The sequence below is a fragment of the Melospiza melodia genome, chromosome 10, assembly GCF_035770615.1.
Source record: "Melospiza melodia melodia isolate bMelMel2 chromosome 10, bMelMel2.pri, whole genome shotgun sequence".
Taxonomy (NCBI): domain Eukaryota; kingdom Metazoa; phylum Chordata; class Aves; order Passeriformes; family Passerellidae; genus Melospiza; species Melospiza melodia.
In genome coordinates, this window is record NC_086203.1 from 26,726,491 (window position 1) to 26,751,130 (window position 24,640).

The 24,640-nt window shown below is 47.7% G+C and overlaps 1 protein-coding gene across 1 annotated transcript in view; it reads right to left on the reverse strand.

Moving 5' to 3' along the window:
* FRMD4B (FERM domain containing 4B) overlaps positions 1–11,894 on the reverse strand; it is a 91,602-nt gene extending 79,708 nt beyond the window's left edge. The window contains exon 1 of the mRNA XM_063165005.1: positions 11,763–11,894. The gene's annotated coding sequence lies outside the window, so the exon portion shown is untranslated. The remainder of the gene's footprint in view (positions 1–11,762) is intronic.
* Between the last annotated feature and the right edge of the window lie 12,746 nt (positions 11,895–24,640).

Sequence of the window (24,640 nt, forward strand, 5' to 3'; positions counted from 1 at the left end):
ACTTTCTAAGCTTTTTTGGGACAGAAGCCACCATCAGCACCTTGTTAAGAAACGATTCAAGGAGCGGATTTTTGGCTAAAATCATCAGCAAGGCTGACCTGTAAGAGCGAACTCTTGTGCAGTGCAATGAATGGAAAGGGGCAGAACAGGCGGCACACGGGCTGGGTGGGAGAGCTAAATCCCACCAAACCTCCCCAAAGGGCACTGCCTGCCTGTCCTGAATGCCCTCGGGGAGGAACACACCTGTGTGCCCACAGCGCAGTTCGTGAGGCATTCGCAAACCCCCCTTCATCCCTTATTCATCAGCCTGCTCCCAACTGCAGGAGCTCGCACACGGCGAGCGCTGCCGTGGCAGCTGGGTGATGTAATTCTGCAGGCAGATGCCTGCCTGCCTGTCTGAGACAGGCTTTGGACCTGTGTCTCCGAGATCTCCCTCTTCCCTTTCATGCACGGCACAGTGAAAGCACCCCTGGTGCTCTCGGTGCTGGCATCCCCCGGCTGTGCTGTTGCCAGACGGTTTTGGTCACTCTAAGCCTTGCTTTCATATGGGGAAAACAACAACCACATTTCAAATGGGTAAAGCTGCTGCAAAGTGAGCCCCAAGCAGAGGAGGATATGGCTGCTTGTAACAAGAGATAAGCAAAGATTTGGGCTCTGCATTGAAATCTAGCATCCATATTCCCACTCCATGGGTTTTATCATCCCCTGGAATTACTTAAGAGCCTGTAACCACAAAAAAAACTTCCTCCTCCTCCTCCTCCTGTGCTGCCCACCACTGTGTTTAGAGGACTTTGACAGCAATCCACAGGTACTGAACAGAAAAGGTTTGCCTCTTCCACTGGGAGGGAGTGGTGACAAACATCCGTGGTGTTACTCCAATAACCCGAGCCAGCAGCAGTGCCAGGCTGGGCAGCAGGGAATTGCCACTCCCTCCCACAACACTGCTCTGGAGAGGAATCAGCCAGGAAAATCTCCAATAGCATCCGCTCACTGCGGTCAAGTCATACCCAAATTTAAACACAGAGATAAAAAAAAAAAGATTCAGTTTTCAAGTGCCATTTCTAAAAGAAAAGAAAAGGATCTTTGTAGCTAAAGAAACAGTGCAGGGAACTGTCCTGTGCCAGGAAAATCCAACCAGCCCACTAGGAAAAGTTTACGTGGTTTTGTGCTGTGCCTGCTGCCCTCAGTGCCTTTTTGTTTTGCCTTTTTCCCCCATTACCTAACTAGATTGAAAAATAAGGATGATGACTTTCTCTTTCAACAGAGCACAGCAGATTTGTGCTAGTTTTTTTGGTTTTGGGTTTCTTTGCATATTTGGTTTTTTTCAATAGCTCTGTGATCCATGGTATCTTTACCCTTAAATTACATTTCTGCACAGTTTTCTTTATGCTTCACAAGCTCCTATGAGCCTGAGCAATGGCCTCAGATGCTCCATCTCAGAGGGCAGAGCCAGAGGTACTCAGGCCTTCCCTCCTCAGTGCTCCCAGCTGCTTTTCCCATCAATATTCCCATCACCTTGTGCAGGCTTTATGCTCCTACAGCAAAGTTACAGCTCCATGGGTTTGCTGAAGCAAGGCAAGAATCTTCTCTCCACCCTGATTCAGGGCACATGGACTTCAAGTCCAGTCTCACGAACAGGAACTTCACCCATTTTTTCATCCCTAGGTGATAAAACAAGTAAGAATTAAGTCCCACCTGGAGTTCACCTTCCCAGCTGACCCAAGTACAGGAGTGCACTGTCCCTTGAACCTGGGCAGTGTTAAACACACACAGAAATAAAAAGCAAAATAAGTTTGTGATGCAAAGAGCAGCTAAATGCAATTTAGGATCATTTGGGTGGAGTTATATGCAGCTGATGAATTATCCATTCACATCAGTCTGAGTCTTTTATTGACTTCCACTCTAAGAACCTGACTGCATGTGGGTTAGTTTGAAATTCCTAAATAATACCCAGGCTCCTTAGAGTCAGAACAGAAAACAACATTCAGCAAGGGAAAGGCAGCAGGATAAATACCCAGGTGGTTTCCAAAGGCTGTACCATCCAGATTTCTATTCTGTGAGGGGAAGGAGGGGGAGAGAGCTCTCAGAAAATGTCTTTGTAGATCCATGTACCACTGTCAGGGGAGCACAGGAGACAGCTACTGCAGATCTGTTTGATGTGCACTCATATGAACAACACAGCACTCACTGCTGATAAGGAATGAGCCTACACAACAGTGATCTAAGGAGAATGTCACTTGAAAAGGCAACAGAAAACTTGATGTGTGGCAGACTCATGCATCTCCTCACATTATTGACTGCAGATCCAGAATAATGAGTAATAAAAAGAACAAAGGTTTGCTACCAACATAATAGGAAAAGCTGATCCCAAGTGGATTCTCAGGCTTCCTTGCATGTTATCTTCTATGCCAAAATTAATGGAATGAGGCTTAGCTGAATTGCTGCTCCTCTTTTCAAAGTTGCTCATATGAAGTTCAGAATAAAAATGAATAAAGAATTCATCTGCCTGTGAGGCCAGAGGACAAGAGCATCAATCTGCTTTTAAATCTACAATGCAGTATTGCTCCTAGACAGGACTTTTGATTAGGCATACAGGAAAGGACACACACACACAAAGTCCCTGGTGACAGCAAATGAAATTAAAGCTTTGATCATTTTCAGTCTCTGAACCTTCCACAAAAGAAGGTGAATTATTGTGCAGATACATAAAATGTCTAATAATTCTGCAGGCTCACAGATGTCTGTCCTGACCAGAGCTTGCAAACATGCTCTAATCCATGCTCTGCACTCATATTGATTACCCCTGATTGCAGCCAATATTTGTAACATTCTGTAGAGTGAGCAGTAAAGTTCAGGGAACACAAAAATAAACCCACAAAGAGCCCTCACAAAGTTACGAGAGACAATTCTGGTTCATGGCACACACCACTACTGACATCTCCTGTTGCCTGCACTCCAAGGGCTCCAGCCCTGAAGCCCTGAGCCCACCCAGGACAATGAGAAGCATCACTGAGATTTGTGCTAGAACCCCAAAACCTCCTTGTCCTCTGAATTGCCACCAGGAACCAGCTGCAGCCCCACTTCATCCTGCTTCACCCAGACACACTTCTCCTTTCTGTACAAATCTCTGTGCAAATCTGCATGAAAATCTTCCTATTTTGCTCAAGTTAGAAGCCAACAGCACACAGCTGCACTGCCTTTAAAAATAAACTTAAGCACTGCTCAAAGGTGCTGTTTTGTAGGCGGTTTCATGAGCATGAACAACAGGATTACTTGGGAATTAGGACTTTCAGACAATGCTGAAGCTGTATATCCCCTACAACTTTATTTTTTAAATTCCTGTCATGAACCAAGGCTGTCAAGCTGTGAGCATTAATACAATTAACCCCAAATAAAGATGAAATGACTTTTCAAAAATCGGTTTTGCTACACTCTGGCCCTTAATTACCAACTTAAATATAAAGTGAAATGCAGACACCAGGCACCCTCTCTTTGATGTTCTAACCTCTCAGTGCATAAGATGCTTAAGCAGCAGCACCAGTGCACAGGATAAATCTGTAATCCAGCCTGCCCTGCTCGAGAGTTTCTGATAGAAGATTCAACTTCTGGTAAAAGTGTTTGCAAACCAACTTTGTTCCTTGAGACTATAAAAAAGAATTAATCATAATGTGCCTCTAACTAACCTACTTAATCCCTCACATTGCACAAATCTGGAGACCTCTCAGAAATGAACTCTACACTTCCACAAAGATTCATCCACTCCCATTCACATAATCAAAATTTAATTTAGAAAGAATGAAAGGGCCATGCTACTCTTCTTTAAGGCAAACAACAGCATCCAGTGTAGCTATTTATTTATCAGGTTCTACACCAGGAATTTCAATTCCCAGCTTTTGCCCACTGAACTGCACCTGTGTCATGTGCCTGATGTAGCTGAAAGCCACAACTACACCCAAAACAATGCACAGCTCCAGAGGGAGGCTGATGCCTACATGGATGAGGCACAGCCTCTAATAAGCTTATTTAACAGCAGCCTTACATATTTCTAAAGGAGGTGCTGCTGTTTTCCCTCCTCTCACAGAGCCTGGGCTGCACTATATTGCTCTACACTAATAATATAAACACAACACCGTGATGAACACATCTTTAAAGATGAACAGCCACTGTGCCAGAAACACAAATTTCCTGCAGTCTGGATTCCACAGTAAACTAATTAGCACTTCACATCAGAAACGAAGTGCCACAGTCTTTTAACTTCATAAATGATTAAGCAGCTGCTGTCTGATTCCTCAAACAGCAAATTTCATACCTGCCATACCCAGAAGTACAAAATCAGGTCAGGTTCAAAACAAGCAGCAGATGCTCCAGTTTCACGAGTCAGGGTTTATCACCTTGCACTGCCACGCTATCACCAGCAGAACAACACCACCCAGTTCCCAGATCACAAACCCAGCTCCTCCATGCCCTGTGGCCAGTGCAGCGGGGCTGTCATTTAGCACAGCTCCACTGGCTTCAGCGAAACCTCACGTGTCCAAACCCCATCAGGTGCGGATGCTCGAGGAGGCTACGTGACATCTGGCAGCAGGACTTCAATGCAGGTCACTGTTAACATGTAGCTACACACAAATTGTATTCAAACGTTTGTAAATTTAAATTTTTATAATTTCAATTTTTAAGGTGGGAGAACTTTACAGCCTCAAAGTCAGTTTGTAACAAAAAGATACCTAGCAGGGAGAAACACCAGACCTGTGGGGAAAGAAGGGTGAGGAAATGGGAGAGAAGAGTTTCATCTCCAACTGAAAGAGGGTTTGTCTCTATCAAACACAACAAAGCATCCAATATAGAATGCTTTCTAAATACAGGTTTCTGCCCTTTCTCAGGTGCATGGTGATGGCCAGCACAGCAGATGGGGACCAGCAGGGAGGCTGACACCTACCCAGCCACCAGCAGCACCACCTGCACCTCTGTGGGCACAGAGACCAGCCCAGGGACACAGCTCAGGATGTGACACTGCCCTCCCTGCTCCAGGATGGGACAGGACGCTGGAAAACCACCCTCCTGTTCTTGTGGGAAGGGCTTCCTTCTCAGGGAAAGCTCCCTCAGGAGGGCACAGTCATCACCAGTGACATGGGAAACCATCCTGCTCTTGGTTCTGCTCCCAGGTCACATCTGGAGGAAAGCAGAGATCAAATGGCACAGGGTGGAACCGTGGAGCATCCTCAGAGCTGCAGAGGTTGGCACCACCAACAGAGAGGGCTTCACCCAGAAGCCTCCCTGAGGAAATGATTCAGCCCAGCAGCCCCTGTGAGAGGCAGGACACCCCAACACCCAGCTCAGGGCTGTCCTGATGGGAAACACCCAGGGGAAGTGACAGCACAGAGGGGAGAGACTCTGGCTGCCTTTGCAAGCTGGGGCAGGAAAAGCAATTCCTCTCCAAGCTGCTGATTTCACCCACCTGAAGGTGCTGATCTCACCTCAGTGCTCCCTAACTGGGTCCCAGCCCAGCAGCAGGTCACTCTCACTGCCATGCAGGCTGTGCTGTGCCTCCTGCCCCAATACCAGCCCTCAGAGATGGTCCCCAAGCCTGAGAAGGAACAAAGAGCCTCCAAAGAGGGACTGAGACCCTGCAGAGCAAAGGGCAAGTGACCCTTTGAAAACAAATTATACCCCATGAAAATAAATGACACCCTATGACAATAAATTATAGAAAGAGACAGAACACCCTCTGCACTTCCAATCTCAGTGGTCTTGTACCTCTACCTCCCTCAGACTGGCAGTGGGGAGTAATAAAGTGCACAAAATGCTTCCAACAGCCTAGTTTTGGAGGCAAAACTGTAACATCTGCTGTGCACTCACACACCATGCTGACAAAATTCCACCTCCTGTGCCCAATTACTCAGGTGAGTCATTGCAGTCCCTTCACCTCCCAGCAGCTGGAGCAGGGCCAGGTCCCTCTCTCTCTGTGGCTGGACACTCCCCTGCCCATCACCTCACTGGAGCCATGAGGTGCTCCAGGGTCTTATCAGAGACCTGGCAGGTCCCAAGTCTGCAGGGCCAAAGGGTTCCAGGCAGGTGACACATCCAGCCCCACAGGTTTGTCCCCGGTTGCAGGAGGGGCTCCTCCCCAGCTCTGGTCACTCAGGTGGACACTGTGCTCCCCAAGGGTGCCACACCTGCCCAGACTCCCCCAGGCACCACCACGGATGCTGCCACTGCCCTGATAATGTCACAGACAAACATGGGGCAGCAGCGTCTCCCTCATTTTGGGCATTAAAGGGAGCTTGGAGAAGCCAGCTAATTACTGCTGGGTGAAGCATTTCACAGGAGATGGGAGCACGTGAGGAGCGTGGAAAGCCAGGGCTGCCCCAGCTTTAGGATGATTTTATAGCCTCGTTAATCTGTGGCAAATGGGGCAGAATTAGCACATAAATACTGGGCAGAGATCTACAGCTCTGTAAGAGGAAGCATAAATGAGATAGTAAAGTTTCAGCATTCTGCATGATATATATGGACAAAGACAAAGACAAAAATAAGAGCCCAAACCTACCAGCTTCCTGACAAGAATCTCTTAAAGAGTGAGAATAAGCGATATGTAACTCTCATAATTATATCCTCAGTGCATTCATTCTCTTAGCATGAGTAACTCAGGATGCTGTAGCCTCCAGAAAAATCATGACTCAGAGCAATGCTCTGCCCTTGATTAGGCTTTATGGGTCATGCCCAGCCCAGGGAAGGTGCACCCAGGAAAGGACTTACCCTTCCCTAGGTAGCAGATGACAGAGCTCAGATCACTGCACTCCATCAAACACAAACCAAGACGACATCTTGGATGCCTTTCTGCTTCTTCATTCCATCCCCAGTTCCAGGCCACAAACCCAGCAGAGCAGGATTCACTCCTGTGGCCATTCAGCATCTGGCACAGCAGAGCACCAGTGCTGACACCATCAAAATCCTCATTTAAAGCAGCCCATCCTCAGGGCTGCTGCTGGCAGGGGATGAGGGCAGCAGCACAGGTGATGCTGTCCCAGGGCCACCAGCACCCACTTTGTTACCCTGATTTTTTAAGATTTTCTAAGCCTTCTGATGCTGACATTCTTGTAGCGAATGTTCTCACACACTTTCTGTAAATAGCTCATTGTTTTGCATTCCTTTATGGAAGAGGAGAAATTTGATGGGCTGTTGGTTTGTCCAGTGGATTGGAGAGGTGGCACTGTCACCCTCCAATCCACTGTCACTTCTAGAAAACTATAAATGTTGGAGTCAGAAAATAAACTTCCCTTTTTTCTTCACCTCGAGAACAGCGGTGTGCGCTTGTGTTCTTTTGTGTCCTATAGTGACATCCACTCCACCTCCCCCAGGGCCCAGCCCCAACACTCCAGCACACCCAAGAGAATGGTCCTGTGCACGTTTTCATCTGGGATTTGATCCTGCACAACCTGAAGTGAACAAATCTTGCTGCACCTGCTGTAGGTGAGCTCAGTTCAGATCCTTAGAGGCAGAGCTGTGCATTTTCCCAGCCAGGGGAGAATCACTGACCAGGGGAAAGAGAGAGCACTTTTTAATAGAAGAGGCAAAAATAAATTAGTGCTGTAGGTCCATATAATGAATTGCCAGCACTTTTGGTGCTGTGGACTGATGTTTTCTGTGAGCACAGGTCTGCTGCAATCGCACTTCCAGAGCTAGGAAACACAAAACCACCATTTCACAATGGCTCATCTGTTGCTACAACAATTAGCGCCTCATTTTATTAACAAAGTACCTGTTAAAGTGCTCATTTGCCAGCTCTGGACAAATAAATGGGCAACAGCCATCTAAAATTTGAAAGGAGGCAGGTTGGGATGTCTTGTTGTTAGACGAGATGAGCTGTGGTGTAAGGCATCTCCTGAAGGTGAGCCTGGCTGAATTTGGCTGTGGAGAAGGAAACAAGCTGAGCAGCTCGTGGCATTTTCCCAAATCGGGGTCACTCCGTGGCTGTGGGGTACAAGGAGCAGCTGGTCCAAAGGAGAAGGAGAAAGAGCAGCCATTGAAAGGATGCTTTCATCCTCACAAGGCACCCAAAACAAACAAGCAGCATGCCATGGGCTCCATCCAAAGCCCATTGAGAGCAGTGGAAAGCCTCCAGCTGCCCTCAATAGGCTCCTGGGGAGGCTGGGCATGCCTTGGGAGCCCCATGAGCTGCCCCACCAACAAACACAGTGACCCCAGTGGGGACTCCTCACCTCCTGCAGCTCCTCTGTTCTCCTCAGTCCCAGCAGGCACTCTGCAGTCATCAGCTATTCAAGCCACACAAGCTATTCAAACCACCTTTATATTAAATACACTTATTTAATACAAGTATAAATTAAATATACTTATATAAAAATAAAATTTTTCTATGCAGTCCCAGGAAGTCATACAGGCATGAACCTACTGCTGATGTAGCTGTTGTCAACAAAATCTGCATTAAAAACCTGAATTCTGCTTCTGAGCTTCACAAGGTTCCTTCTGGAGCCACCACACAGCTCAGTCCCTCTCAGCTGCCACCCTCATGTTTGCCCAGGAGTTTTCAGGAGTTGGACAAAAACCTGCACTGATGCTCCAGAAATTCCAAGTTCTCACCAAGAGAGGTCAAGTTTAGACTGAGCAAACCTCCTTTGAAAGCCTCAAGTCCTGATGCAATTTTCCCTCTTTTTTATGAAGGAATCCCCAAGAGAAAGGCCTGACGCCAGCAGTGCTATCAGACGCTGCAGGGTGGGAGCAGCGACGTGGGGAAATGTCAGAAACACAAACAATGAGAGAGGAAGAGGGAGGGAAAGGCTGAGGGCACAGCTGGGGTGGCCACGGGGGCAGTGGCAGCCCCTGGAGGTCAGCAGGAGTGGGCATGGAGCCCTGTCCCTGCTAGGTGGGGTTCACCCACACCTCATACCCTTTTCACAAGCCCCACCAGACACAGGGGGCACAGCAACTCTCCCCTTGCCAGCACATCTGTCCCCACAGCTGGTGGCCATGACCAAAACCACAGGAAAAACTGTGGGGTTTTTTGTTTGTTTTTTTTTTTTTTTTTTTTTTTTTAGTTATCCCAGCACTTGTGGAGGGTGAGGACGAGGATACAGAGGCAGGGATGTCACCTCAGCCCACAGCTCAGTCACTCATTTTGTGGCTAACCAGGGAGAGGCAATGGTAAAGCCCATTCTCCCATAGGACCGTTGATCAAACAGGCTGTTAAAACCCAATATACTTCAGACCCAGTGTTTTCTTCTAGTTTTTAACTCCTTTTAGCTTTTCCCTCCTCATCACCTTGGCAAAAAGGGAAGCACAGCAGACTTGCTGTGAGGGGGCTTTAGCCCAGCCAGGCTTCCCACAGCTCCCTAAATTCTCTTTGGCCATCCTGCAACAGCATGAACTCCCCAATGGGGGTCAATCCGAGACCATCCATACACTTTTAAAGCTATTCCTGCTATAATGGGCACAAAGGAGAATTCTGCATTTGTTAACAATTATCCCAGGCAATAACTTCAGTTCCTCCCTCACTTCCAATGGAAACAATGCAGACTGGGGACTGAGTAGTACCTGTTGGCAGAGAAATTTTTAAATTAATGGAAAAGAGGGGCTAAAATGCCTTCCTAAAGAAGAATTCTTTTCTTCCTAAAAGAATAAATCCCATTGCTTCCCTCTCCCTGCCCCCTTGGGATGTAAAGCAGACTTGAAAACTGCCCTTGTCATTATCGGAGCTGTGATTCAATCAGCTTCTTATGGCCCTAATTAGCGGCTATTTGTTTTCATGGGTGTGATTCCTCACTTGCCAAGACTGCAGTATTATAATGAATTTTCCCCTTCCTCCTTGGAGAGGACATGAGACCTTAGCCAAGGAAAAAGGAAGCCATTTGGAGCAGGAAGAGGATGCTTGGAGGTAGAGCTGGGGTGCTTACATTAGGCCCGGTCAGAGGATCAAACTGACTTTTTTTTTTAAAAGCCTGCTGTTCTCATTCACATTAACGGGCAGAATTGTAGCACAAAGGGCCCTTTGCCTGCCTGTCTGAGCAGGTCACTGTCCTGCCCAGCTGGTCCTGGAGGATGCTCCCAGAGACTCAGTTCCATCCCGTGCACGTGGATTGAGGGGGACAGGAACATCCAGCCCCAGGGAAACCAGAGCACCTGGTCCTCTTCTACATCAGGAGCAAGAACTTCCAGCTGCTTCTGGCTGGACCCTCTACACCCACTTTGATTCCCTCCTCCCCATGTACCTGTTCCTCAAGGCAGGCAGGAGCTTTTGGGTGGGAACAGCCCCAGGACGGGGGTTTTGGAGGGCAAAGAAAGCACAGCTGAAGGCTGAAAGGGGCTCCAATGTCCCACAGGCTGCCTGCAGAGACAGTAACACTGCTCCCGAGGAGCACAGGTAGAGGGGACTGTCCCCCCATCACAGCCCTGTCCTTCCCACCCTCCCCAGGCACCCAGTGGCTTGGCAGGGACATGGGGATGGACATCTGTCCCTTCTGCACAGAACTAACTCATGGCTAGAATTCACACGGGAAGGGAAAATAAATTCTGGGCTTCAAAACCAAATCTGGCTGGTGCTACATTTTCAAATCCTCAGGGAATTAAAAAAAAATAATATAAAAAGAGTTACACTGAACATCCTTTCCCCCTTCCCCTGCTGCTGAATGTTAAATCAAATTATGCCTCCCCCCACCAAGAACACAGCAGCCACGGGACTGCAACTCCTGTTTCTGCGTTGCTGAGTGATGCACTGGCCCTAGAGCAGGTAAAATTGTAGCACAGCACCATCTGTTTCCCAATCTGCTTGCTGCCAGCTTCCATGGCAGGGATTCACTCCCTCAGCCCTCCCCGGGCAGAGCTGAGCTGCTGGGCAGAGCATCTGTCACAAGAGAAAGGGATCTGTCACCTCCCCACCGGGGACACAACCCACTGAAAGGTGGGGACAGAACATTTATTTTCTGTCACACAGCACAGGCCCACAGTGCCAGCTCCAGTGAATAGCCCTTGATGATGCTACACATCCTTAACACATTGCAGGGGAAGGCACATTTTCCAGCTGTTGGTGCCTTGTGCCAGAGCACATTCAGATCAGCAGTTTCTCTTCTAAATATTCCGGGGGTTGCTGCAAATTTTCCACTATGATTAAGGAGGAGGAGAAAAGCAGCCAACAGTTCCACATCTTTAGGCTGAAATTCAAGGGACTGGTACACAAGTGCTTGTGAGAGCCTCAGATGTCAGGCAGCTGCCAGTCTCTTGTGTGAATGGTTTCAGATCTCTAACAGTGACCAAAGCCCAGCACAGAGCTGATCCCAAGGGTGACATCCCCATGGGGAGCTCAGGGGGTGCCAGGCCCCAGTGCTGGGGTGCAGAGCCCATCTGCAGCTCCCTCGAGCTGCTGCTGGACAGACTGACAGTACAGAGCAGAGCCCTCACTCCAACTGGCCCCAAACCGCTGCTGTTCTGCTGCAGAGCAGCTGGTGGGGCTCTGTGCTCAGCTGGAGCAGCACTGAGTGTTCTGGGGCTGTGAGCCTCCATCCCCTCAAACCCACGGGCAACATCATGGCCAGCTGAGCCACCAGCCAGCCCAGCCTCAGGAACCACACCAGGAGCAGCTCAGCCACGAGCAACACCCAAAATAAACCTGGGAGAACCCTCCTGGATACCCTTCATGCTCTGTCCCTTCCGCCCCAAGCTCCAGGAGCACCTCCACCGACCACATCCCCCCAACTCCTATGCTGGTAACAGCCCCCCAGGTTCAATTAACATCAGCTCAAAGTCGCTCTCACCTGAGCCTCAGCAGTCAGTCAGGCACCTCCTGGAAGGGAAAGCTGCTTGCACTCCTCACGCTCTGCCACACGCCATAAAACTCCTGGATCCGTGTGCTGATGCTCCTCTCAGCGTCCCCACCTTGTCCTGGCTGTCCTGCACGGTTTCCCCGGGCGGCTGCAGCTGGCAAGAGCTGCTGGGCACACAGCAGGGCACCGAGCTGTGGCTGCAGGCTGGGCAATTCCTGCAGCACCTCCCAGGGCAGGCGGGACAGCAGGGAGAGGAGAGCGCCTGTCAGCACACAAAGCAGGGAGCAAACTGGTTCAGCCTGTTGCTGCTGCCTCTGCTCAGGGCCAGCTCGGCACGGGAGGGGTGCAGGTCATGTGTTCACTCCTGCCCCAGCTTGGAAAAAAAAAAACAAACCCAAAAATCAAGTGGTTTCGTAGGATTTAAGGCTTTCACCTAATTACGTTCAAAGAGGTTATTTGATGACTGAAACAAGGGCAAAACAAGACCTAGAATTTCAATGCCAAAGTTGTAGCAAAACAAAGCCTTTCTCCTCCCAGATTCTGTTTTACATATAAGCACCTCCTCTTCTACAGCCCTAATTTTACTGTTCAGTCAGGAATGGGGAGTCTTGTTCCCACTTCTCTTCCCTCCTGCCCCATCAATGTCACAGGCTGTAAGAAATCCAGACAATGGCATCACTTTACAAACAACCCGCCCTCATCTCCCATGGAAGGAAAAGAGAGGATCCACCAATGCTTCAAAAAGGTCCAGCTGATCTGGAAGTACAACCTGTTATATTCTCCTGACACCCTGAATATCTCACCTCCCGTGGTTGCAGTTTCAGCAGCTGCTTTGTTGCCTTAGGGATGCACCACACAAATGCACCAGAACAGCTCTGAGCCAGCAGAGAGCCAAGGCAAAGGCTGGTTCCAGCCAAGCCAGCCTGGCACAGGAGCCACTGGCCCACCTGTGCCTGGGGGACTCTCCCTTGATGCCATCAGAGACACAGTCTCACTTCAGCTCCTCAAGAGAGCCCAATGAGCTCAGACCTTGGGATGCTTTTTCCTCATTTCTCCCAATAAAAATGACTTCCTAGGGAGAAGTCATTGGACACCTCATCCTTCACCACTGCAGCACTGTTAGTGCCTGTGCTTTGCTGCATTTCAGCCCTCTAATAGAGACCTTTTTGGGGAGAGACTGACCTGCTTCACCGTGCATCCCAGAGGTGTGTGCAAAATCAGCACCCCCAAAGGAGCCACTGCCCTGCCTGTAGCATCCAGAATGCTCCACTTGGAGATTCAGACATTCAGGATTTAAAGCATCTGTGCTTCTGGCCTGTTGCTGGACTGCTCTGCTGGGAGAAACCTGATCAGTTTATCCTCACAGTTCTCCATCCTCAGTTTTATACACCCTGTATGGATTTCATCCTTTTCATTTCTTCACTATTTTTGCAGTGTCTTTATGAGACACAACAAGGCAGAACATCTATTCTGCCTTGCAAAAACCTCATGCATCCTAAATGGAACCATTTTTGCAGATTTTTACCCACAGTCACACAGAGCAAGCTCCATGTCCCAGCCTGTAACAGCAGACAGAAAACACCAGGGACACAGCCAAGAGCCCCTGGCACCCACAGCACAGCCCCATGGTGACACTCCTGTGTCCCCCAGCCCAGCAGCCACTCCTGCTGCACAGCCCAATGCAAACCCCTCCTTGCTTGGCATCTTTCAGGTTCACCTCTGCATAATCCTCCCCTCCATTAGGCTAATGAATGAAATGTTTCCAAGGAGCAGAAACACGCTCGCTCGTTACCAAATTACAAGAGTCAGGCTGGAGCAGATCCTTTAAACAAACACATCCTGACTAAGCTCTTCTAGCCCTGTTTGCCCAATCTCCCTCCTGCAGCCCTTGGGTATCCCCAAAAAGCAGCAGCAGGACCGGTCTCTCCATGGCCCAGGGCGCTGGTGAGGGTTTCAAGGCTGCCTTTATGCAAGGAATCTGTCCAATTCCCCTGCTTGGCTCCCCTCCTGCATCACACACCTGCTCTTAGAGAGGGCAGCTCCAGCATTAAAAACACCCAGCCCTGCCAAAACCTCCTGCTCTCCCTGGCTTTTCTCCTCAGCAGCTGCAGCGTGCAAGGATCACAGTTTTGGGGGGCCCTTACACATAAACCTCAAGCCTAGGGGAGCTTCCCACGTTTCTTGGGGAGTCCCAACCCCAAGGACTCCAGGATTGCCAACCTCACCTCAAAAACTGCATTTTTAATCCCAGTGATCACAATGACGATGGTGGCAGGACTGCACTCTCCCCTCATCACAATTACTACAATATACAAACAGACAGAGAAAAACAGGTAAAATAAAGCCCATCCCGAGGTATTTCAGCCCTATGGACACGAAGCAAAGCCTTTCCCAGTGCTGTGGCTGGCACAGAGGGATGCCAGCACACCAAGAGGAAGAGTGGGCTCCCAGCACAGGGCACACACTGCCCCAGCTGTCCAAAGCCTCCCAAAAGTTTATTAAATTTTACTATATGGATACCACGACCCCACAGATGCCTTGCACCCCCTGCAGTGGTGATGCTCTTGAGGAAAATCGAATTTCCCCCTCTCATTTAACACCCACTAATGGGCTGAGAGCAGATTCCCACCGGGAAGGCAGAGCAGGGCCAGGCTGAGGTTCCAGGGATGGATCAAAACCCCGGGAATGCCACAGATGGAGAGCAGGATGGCCGGGCAGGGATCTCTGCATTCATTCATTTATTCATTTATTTATTCCTGCCGGGCAGTGCCTCACTAGAGGGCAGCCAGCACCAAACCTCTGCAGCTCCCAGAGCTCAGCACGAAGGCACTGAGCAACTTCAGGAGGGACAGTGGGGTGAGGGAGGAATAAATATATTTTATTTATAATAAATATTGAGGACCGGTTAATAAAATACTTTATTAACTGTTCTGTGGTTGTGGTGTGGCACTGACAGGCACTCTCGGAGGCACATCCCTTGCTCCCAGCACCCTCACTCCTCAAATCCCCTCACCAGCTCCAATATCAAACCCAGCTTTTGATGGTTTTCCCCATGAAAGTGCATTTAATATTTACTGGACAATTCAGGTTTTTCAACAGAACCTCTAAATTTATCTCCACAATACCAGGAGAGAGAGGCAGAGAGTTATTTAGCTACATGCAGAGGGGAAACACAAATTCAGGAAGAATCCCAGCAATTCACACACACACCAAAAAAAAAAAAAAAAAACCAAAAAACAAACAAACAAAAAAAAGAAAACCAACAACAAAAACCCCAAACAACAAAAAACCCCCCCAAAAATCCCAAAAAGAACAACAAAATCCCAAAAAGCAACAACAAAAATCCCCCAAAACCAACAAAAAACCCAAACAAAAAACCAAACATAAAAAAAAAAACTAGGCCCTAATTTTGTTTTATATACCAGACAAATATAAATCAATGAATCAACAGCAGCACAGGAAAGTTCCCCTTTCCCATGGGAATACCCAGGACCTCACCAGCTGAATTCCTTCATGCCAGAAACAGAGAGATCAAACCCCAGTGCTGGGAGAGCTCTGCATTTTGGGTATTTACAGTAAATGCTCACCATGGTGCAATTGCCTTTGTATGGCAACAATACCTCGTCCTAGTAGGAAATATCACGGGAATAGGATTTGAGGCAGATAGTGTCAGTTCTCACCAGGATTTCAAAACCTCCACTGGGACTGATTTGCTCAGAACAACAGTTAAACAGATCAGATATTCCCAGGGGACCCTTTGCCATCAGCAATCTGAGCCAAAACGTCCTGGAGCCTTCCCAGGCTGGGTCAGCCCCTCCAGTGCCAACATTTGGTTCTGAGGGGCCCGAACCCAGCACAGACCCCTGGACGACCCCATCTCAGCAGGGCCTGCCCTTCAGTCACTTCTGCTCCACCTTTTAACCAACCAAATTCAGTTTTATTACAGATAAAAGTCTTCAAAAAATGATCTCTCTTAGAAGAAAATTGGTCTCGGACTAGAAAGGAACATAGCTTAAGATATACTGCCAAAAAGAACATTGTTTTTTAAGAAGAGGATTATTTTCCTCCTTGTAAATTGCTCTCAGCACTTCAAGGCCATCATGGTCCCAATTCCATACCCTGATCCCAAATGCCTCCTTGCTTTAAGGAATGAAACAAACCATATCCAAGAATTCCCCTGTGAGAAATCAGCCTTGCCCATAGCCAGCACGTAATTAATGTTTTCCTGCTCTGTGTATTCTAAGAGCACCCTGGCAAGCTGGAATTTGTTTCATACACATTTTTTCCAGTCTGTCCCTTAATCCACCTGAACTCCAAGCAAGATGACAGCACAGAGGTCACCCTGCACTCTGTTACTGGAAAGTGAGCCACTATGGGAAAGGATCTGCAGGGCAGCACATGAAGTCACTGCCTGAGACACCTGCAGCAGCTTAGAAACTTGGACAGAATGAAGAATTAGCCCTTCTCCAGGATTGCTGAATATTATTATTACTCCTTTCCTTGAACAGGGATTTTCACTTATGGACTCTTATGTATACACCAGAAATGAGAAAGCAAGATGGCTTATATTAAAGACCATCCTAGGGCTTTACAAGCCATACTTACATGCCAAAACCTCATATTGGATTTATTTTTTTATTTTATTCTCCAACTCCAGTAATTTAGCAGCACATATTGATTTTGAAAGACTAGGCAAAGCTCAATGAGCAGGATGCAGGGGCAGCCAGGAGTAACTGCTGAGCCAGAGAAAGACTACAAAGAATAGGAAAAAAAATATTATCACTTAATCAAAAAAGATTAAAGAAAGCCCACATTCCCCCCTGTTTGAATGGCAAACTTCCCATCAGATTAAAGAGACCACTTAAAACCAGAATGTCTTCCATCAGAAGACTGGGTACAAAAGGAAACCAGCTCATATGGTCCAGAGGCTCAAATATTCTTTCAGATTATTCTAAAAAGAAAAATGTATAGAAAAAATATATGATCATATTTTCTTTTTCATCAACTAAATAATTTTCTGCTGCAGCTCAGGCTCAGGGTGTCCTTTAAGGTGAATTTTAAATTATCCATGTTCTGGTAAAGCTCCCACCTTCCCAAAAGTGAGCAGCAGCACAGGGTTAGGGAAAACCTCCCCACAGCACAAGCTGCCCCTCCTCTCCTTGAACAGAACTGTGTTCTACATTCTAAACCAGGAGTAAAAGCAACAGTGTATGGGGAACAGGATTAGTGTTCAAAATTAATTAACAGATAATGCCCCAACAAATGAGTTCCATCCCAGTTTATTCCCTCCACCCCGGAGGGAGAACATCCTCCTTATCAGAGCAGCAGAGAAAGTGAGGACACGCTAATAAAAAGACAAGCTGTACTTGTGAGTGTTGTTATTTTTAACTAATTCTCTCTGTTTTGTTCCACGGTACTTTAATTAAAGAGCTGAGATTGTGGTGAGAGCCCAATCTTGCCCCAGCACTGATCTGCAGTGCCCCACAAGGCAATGAGGGGCTTGGTTCGAGCTGCTGAGCCCAATTCCTCAAGAGGCTGTTTGGATACACAGCACACATTACCTGGGCCATATCACCCAGAAGAGGAAGAATCCCTGTCCCTGGGATTGCTCTGTGTGCCAGGGCTGTTACATTCTCCAGGTGATGCCTTCTAACCAGGCACCTGTGCAGCACTGGGGAGGTTGGCAGCTCAATTTCTTCTGATCTGTGACATCTCCAGGGGTACGGGTTGGCTGATTTGGTAGGGGCATTTTTTGGGGGGTTTTGGTAGGGGCCTTTTGAAAGAAATTTTCTGATATTTTTCAATCCAGAAGCACTCTAACCAAAGCACTGGTTAGCATCTATTGTAGTTAAATAAAACTCAGGCTGTACTCAAGATAAGATCAAGCAGAGACTCAGCAAGAGAAGCTGTTCCTAAAAACCCATCAGACACAGCCAGGACCAGGATTGTGAGAAGATGGCAGCAGAGTCCCTCTCCAGCACACATCCACGTGTACCCAATGATGGGCCAGTTTGCAGGTACCACATCCAAACTCTATTACTGGTACAAAAGGAAGGAAAGCATTTTGAGGGGAGAGCAGAGGTTCAGCTGGCAGCACACTCCACACCCACGCTCCCACAGCATCAGGCACTTCAGGATTAGAGGCACTTTTCCCTCCAAACATGAATCCAACAATTTCACTTCATGCCTGCATCAGCCAAATCAACCCCAAATGCAATCCCACAGGGTTCCTCGTGCTTGTGGTTTTCCAAGGAGCAGGGCTGGTGGATCTCCAGCCCTGAGAGCCTGCAGGACCCTCTGCAGCACTGAGCAAGAGTCAGGGGCACCTTGCTGCAGAAATGACCCAGTGCTAAGGGGTCTCAGGTTAGAAACTTCTGTCTCCAGTTTGGGTTCTGGTAAATGATGTTCTCAGGCAATAATCACTAATTCTGCAAGAGGAGACCTCGCTGACAACAGCACTGAGTCCTCCCCTTTGCATATCAGCCCCCAATGCCTTCCACTCCCCCTTGCAGGATTTGATTCAAAACAGTCCCATCTGTTTTCAAAGCTCCTTATCTGTTTGCTTTAGCCTGCAGCTCACAGGTTTGCTCTTTTCCCCTCTCCTTAGGGAAAGGCCACGTCCCAGCATGGGCAGCACAGAGGGATGAATGGATGTGGCCTCTGTAATCACTGCTCTGAGTGCTCCCTGCACCCTGAACCACACTGCTGAGCCACTCTCTGCAAGGGCTGTCCTACACAGCTGCAGCTGAATTCAGCCTGGAAAACATCTATTCCCTTCACCACCTAGGAAAGTTTATTTTCCTTTAGTCTAACCATAACACATAATGCAACTTAGAAGAAAATCACAAGCAAAAACAATTGGACATGTTTTAAATGCCCATTAAGTTCCAAATATTAAAAAAATAAAGCCAGCTGTTGGTTCTGCTAATTTTCTGGGACAGGTATGGTAAAAGAAAAGATCTTGGAGGAATGCATTCAAAGCTTAAGCTGAAAGGGAAGGTGGCAGGGGAAGGAACCCCCTCCAGCAGTGAATTACTCAACCATATCACAAATGCAAATGTGGACAATCCTGCTAAACAGGCTCAAAGCAATTGAGTCTCATAGTGAAGTTCACTGAAACTACAGGAATTTGCCCTGGAAACCTTCCTTCAAGTACCCATGTCTGCACTTAGAGATCATAGGAGGCATCTAATAGATAAAATTATCGACCTTTGGAAAGCTGACTTTAAGCTGCCTACAGGGAATCACATAATTATGGGATGAGAGATAAAGCTTTGTCTGGGATAAGACAGCATAAAGCAGTGAGAAATGCATTATACAGTTATCATCATCTGGGCTCCTTTCCATCTGCCTTCTGAGGTTCCTGTTTCCAGCATCTCCTCAGCTGCCCTGAGAGTCACACACCAACCAAAGAGAGAGCAGCTACTGCAATATCAACACTCCAGGAGTCTGGACTTGAAGATTTAAGAAAAGAAATCTCAAGCAAAGGGCCAGAACCCTTTAAGAGCTACAAACATCATGGAAGTCCTCATCCCCCATCATCTGTGATCTCTCATTCTTGGATTACCAGGAAGGGCTGGAGTTGCAGCAGCATCTAAAAACACCATGGGCAGACAGTAAGGGAGCAGAAACCCTCATTGTTAGGGCACAGAACAACCACTAAATGACAGGGGTTAGGGTAAAAGCTTCCTCCAACTTCACCCACAGTTGTTCAGAATCAAGATGCAACTGTCAGCTGGCTCCTGTCCCTTGAAATTACTTCCATCTGCCTTCACCCAGCCAAGCTCCTGGCACAAACAAAGCCCTCAGAAGCAAACATGCTCTCCCTCCACACCCCACCGTGCATTCCATTGTGGGGAGAGCAGATCCCATGCTGACCTGCAGCTCTGCAGACAAGCTTCAACATTGCTTCTTTTGGGAGAGACTGGGGGCCGCTGTCTCCCAAGAGAATCTTTCTTGTTGCAGGGGAACAGGCAGAGGCTGGTGGCTCCCTGTGTCCTACCACCTTCACCAAGAGACAAAAGGCTATAACCCACAGCAAAATTTGCAGCAAAGCTACCAGCACCTAGCAAAGAGCCAGGCTTTTTCCATGTTGGACCTGCTTCCATCCCATCCCATCTTCTTCTATCATCCCCTGGGAGAGGGGAGCTTTGCCCACAAGGCCTCCCAATGCAGCCCCAGGACTTGCTGGCTGTGTTGAAGCACTCAAAATCAGCCAGATTCAGAAGAAAAAAATCCATTCTGCTCTAGGATGGCAGTGCTGGACTTGACATGCATTGGGCTGAACACAGTGCTATTCACTGCTTCAATGCAGAGTACCACATTAAACTTGATAGATTTTGCCATCTGCTCACAGACCTCACTCTTTTATTATAAAGGAAGTGAAGCACAGACCTGGCTGCACACAAAAAGCCAGTTCCAGAGCTTGGAGCACAGCTACATCCCAGCCTCACCCAGAGCTGCATCCCCCTACCAAACAGTCCACTGCACTGTCCTTAACCATGTAAAATAAATAAACCCTGCAGTAATCCTTCTTTTGCCTTTTTTTTGTTTTGGTTTTGTTTTGTTACTGTATGCTCCAGTTGCTGTTGGAAAGCAATTTCTGATTCAAGCTCTAGGTCCATTTAACAATTCAACTAATAATTGTATTTTATTTCTCAGACTATTAGCATGTAATGGAGCAGCAGCAGCCTTGGCTCCTGGAGTCTGGGAAGAGAGAGAATTTGTGCCAAGGGCTAAGTGCATTGCCTTGGGTCAGCTGGTCCCTCCAAATCCCAGAGTACATTATCTTGGGAGTGGGAATTCACCCCACTCTGCTCTCAGCAGGAACTGGAGTCTCCAGCTGCTTTTCAAGAGATGAAGAAATATCATATATTTCCTAGTACCTTCTCCCCTTCTCTTCTCCCACCAAATAATAGAAAGCTGCTTAAATGAGATGTGCACACTCACAGAACAAGTTAATTAATGGTCTCGGCCTGAATTGGTGAAACCAGCATGCCTTGAGCAGTGATTTAGCACTTCAACACCGCTGCCAGACTTTCACCTTCCAAGCAGTCTTTAATCCCCCACATTAACATTTAGCTCCCTGCTGAGGGGCCTCTTCCAGAACCAGCTCTTGGGGAGCCTGTTCTCGAGACAGCAGCATCCCAGTTCCCACTGAGCCCAGGAGCTGCAGAGGGAGCTGGCATTGCAGGGGGATGAACATCTGCAACATCTGCCCAGCCCACAGCAACTGGCAGGAGAGCATGCACGAGATAAGCTCAGACCAGCAAAGAGCCTCAAAGTTAAAATTCCTTCCTGCTGAATGAAACTTAGTCTGATTCTGCTTCATCCTGCCAGCATCTTCTCCTGCAAGATGTATTTTCTTGTACGATAGAAGAGAGCAAAGAGAGAAGGAAACGTTTCTAGGATGCTGTGTTAATGCAGCACGCTCAGGTTCTGGTTTGCAGCAATCACTGTACCCAGGACCTGCTGCACACACTGGAGTGGACTGGGACTGCTCTGAAGCCCCAGCCAGGGTCAGTGACAGCCAGGGAGAGCATCATTTCTGCCTGGGACAGGCTCCAGAGAGCAGAGGTCACAAGGACAGAGAGGTCTGAGCTGTGCACCAGTCTCAGGTCTCCCTCCTGTACAGGCTGAGACCAGGCTGAGCTTGTAGGCAGCAGGCAAAGAGAAAATCAAGGAACTGGTGGAGTCCTCATCCCTGGAAATGCTCAGGAAACCTGTGGGTGTGGTGCTTAGGGATGTGGTTCAGTGCTGGAGCAGCAGTGCTGGGACAATGGTGGGACTCAATGGTCTGGAGGGCTTTTCCAGCCTCAGTGATTCTGAGATCAGACTCAGGGAGCAGACTGGAGCACAGCCAGGTCCTGCTCAGCCCACCAAGGGGAGAGCACCTTCCCCTCTTGCACAAGACGTGTCTGAGCCCTGAAGATGCAGAAAGAGGTGGGGAAGATGAAAAACCAGGGCTCTCCCACCCACCCAGCCCCAGTGTTTCTCCAGGAAGGGCAGAGCAGGCACCATCCTGCTTCTCTGCCCATCCTTGCTGGGACACAGCCAGGGGACATGGGGACAGCAAAGCCCAAAGAGCATTTTGTCACCTCTGAGCAAAGCCAGCCAGGGAGGCAGGCATGTACAGAAACCTGCTCCTGCACTCCCCAGTTCTTATCCAATTATGACATAATTCTTTCCTTCTCCTGAAGGATTAAAGCAACAAAGAGGGAGCACAAAGGCAGAGGTGGGAGGACTGCAGCAGCACGAGGGAGATGAGAAACCAGGGGCTCCTGCCTTTGATGTTTGGATGATCACATCATTGCAATTACTGTGTCAAGGGCTCTGCAGTGTCACTGGTAAATAAATCATCCAGGAAAATGAAATGTGCAGGGAGAGCTTGCACCACTAGTTACAGCAGCAAAAAATGAGAGCAGAGAAGTCAAAGCATTTCAAACAGAGGAAAAACTCCACAATGCTAGCAAAACAAAGTAACATTTCACTTATGAATGAAGTTCATTTCTTCATTCTTATTATTTCTATTAAGAAATAATTATTTCTTATTTTCTATAAGAAAATATTTATTGTTTGATGTAATTATTTCAATTCTAGAAAAAATGATTTCTATAACATATAAAATCACTGTAGGTGCCTGTACAGGAAAGATAGAGACTTTAGATTCATCTACTGTTCTTTGGGAAATGAAACCATTATTTAATCATGTGTTGTCTTAGTACAGACACAGAGAGGATAAAGAACTCATTTGTATTGAGCAAGAAAGAATTTGGCACTTGATACTAGTCCTGATATAGCATTAAAAGCTATGCAATACACGAATTATTCTCCTTCAGCACAAAAAACACCTAAGTTCTCTCTTCCCCTGCCCTGCTGTCACAGTGAGGTGATTTATGCCACACCACAGTAACACAGAATCTCACACCTCACTCTGTTTCAGGAATGAGCCAAAGTAAAATTCCATCCCAAGCACCCGATGCTCAGTTGATTTGAGTTCCCTGCTGTGGCTGATGCTCATTTCCCAGATGAGCCAACAGATCCATACAAAGATGTTTCCTCAAGATCACTGGAGCAGGCAGAGCTTCCACCCACCCTGAGCCACAGCTCCTGAGAGAAACTCCCCAAACCCCCTGAGCAAATGGAGCACTGCAAACATCACTGGCAGCACCTGAGAACGGATGGGATGGAGCAGGGGGCAAAGCCTCACTGACACAGACATTCAGCCATTCTCTTCCCTCTCATTCAGCCTCTCCAGGCTCAGCCAAGTCCAGTTCCTTCTGAGTTTGCCCTCAGCTGCCTCACCCTGCCCTCCATGCTCTCCCAGCCCAGAGGAGCAGCTCCAGAAATGCTTTCTAAATGCCTGGTTTGCAATTCAGAACATCCCTAAACTGTTCCACCAGCTCAGTATTTGCCTGTAATCCCCCTTGGATCTCAAGTGTTTATACAGTATTACTTGCAAGATTTAACTCAAAGATAATTAATTCAGTTCTGTGATTTTTGGCTTCATTTTGATTTTAGGGCAACTAAAGGAAACCTTTGCTTGAATCAAAGCACTTAAAAATCTGACAAACTGATTTACAGCCCTGAAGAGACCTTTTTTTTTTTAAAATACAAATTGTTTCCACTTTTACCCATCCTCATTTTTGTTTAAACCCACCTACAATGGTGGGAGCACAGATTCTACAATCACATGCCTAACTGCTGTATCATGTTTATTTTAATCAGAGCCCATCCCATTCCAGCTGCAAGTATTTAACGCCCAGAGCAGGAGTGGGAGAGCAAATTAAAATGGAGAAGCAGCAGAAGTGATGGCACCCCCCAACATGAGCAAGCACAGCCCATGGCACTGCTCTGCAGGGCAGGGGATGCACAGCACAGGAGGGAATGGCTGCTGACTTACACAGGGCAGGGCTGGATGGGATATTGTGGAGAAATCCTTCCCTGTGAGGGCAGTGAGGCCCTGGAGCAGCCTGGGATAGTGGAAGGTGTCCCTGTCCATTGGAACCAGATGATCTCTATGTCCCTTCCAAGCCAAACCATTCCGTAACCACAAACCCACTATTTATTGGCTGAATTTGTGTGAACAACACACAACAGGAACAGTTCCCTTTCGTTTGAATTTGCCAATGGAGCTTCTGATCACTGAAGCCACGCTTTGCTGTCTCCAGCAGTATCAGTGAAATGCTCCCAGGCAATCTTTACTTTCTTTACCTACTGCCAGGTTGAAGCACCTATGGCTGCAGCCTTCAACCTTCTCCACTCCCCTGCTGCCCTTTCACATGAAACCTGACACTGAAATGATATCTAAAGGGTCTCAACCTGACACTCAAATGACATCTAAAGGGTCTCAAACTGCCCTTCAGCAAGAGCACCAGCAAACACCACTCCTTTCCCGCAAAGGCTGTTTAAAATTGCTGCACCTCTAATTTCTCAGACAGATGCAGCAGCAGAGTTGTGAGTCTTCCCACCCACACGACCCCGTGTAACAGAATGCTCCTAAAAAGTAATTTATCCTCAGAAGAGAGTCAGGAAAAGCTTGCCTGACAGAAGCCTTATTGCTTTTAAACTCAACACCAGTTACATTTTCACAGCTATAAGACAACATGATTTCATCTCAGTAATAGATCACAGACTGCTTTACAAACAATCAGTGAATCCTCACAGATCAAGCTACAACAAGATAATGATCCATTCAAGTCTAAAAGAGTAAAACATACCTGACACAGGCAAAGGGAGGGTGTTTCAGATTACTCCTGGAAGCAATGGGTGGGAAGTTACTCACAGATTTCTCCAGTTCTTTGCCAAAGATGTGACACAAACCAAGCCCCCGACAAACTTTACAGGGTGACCACACTGCACTGAGGTTG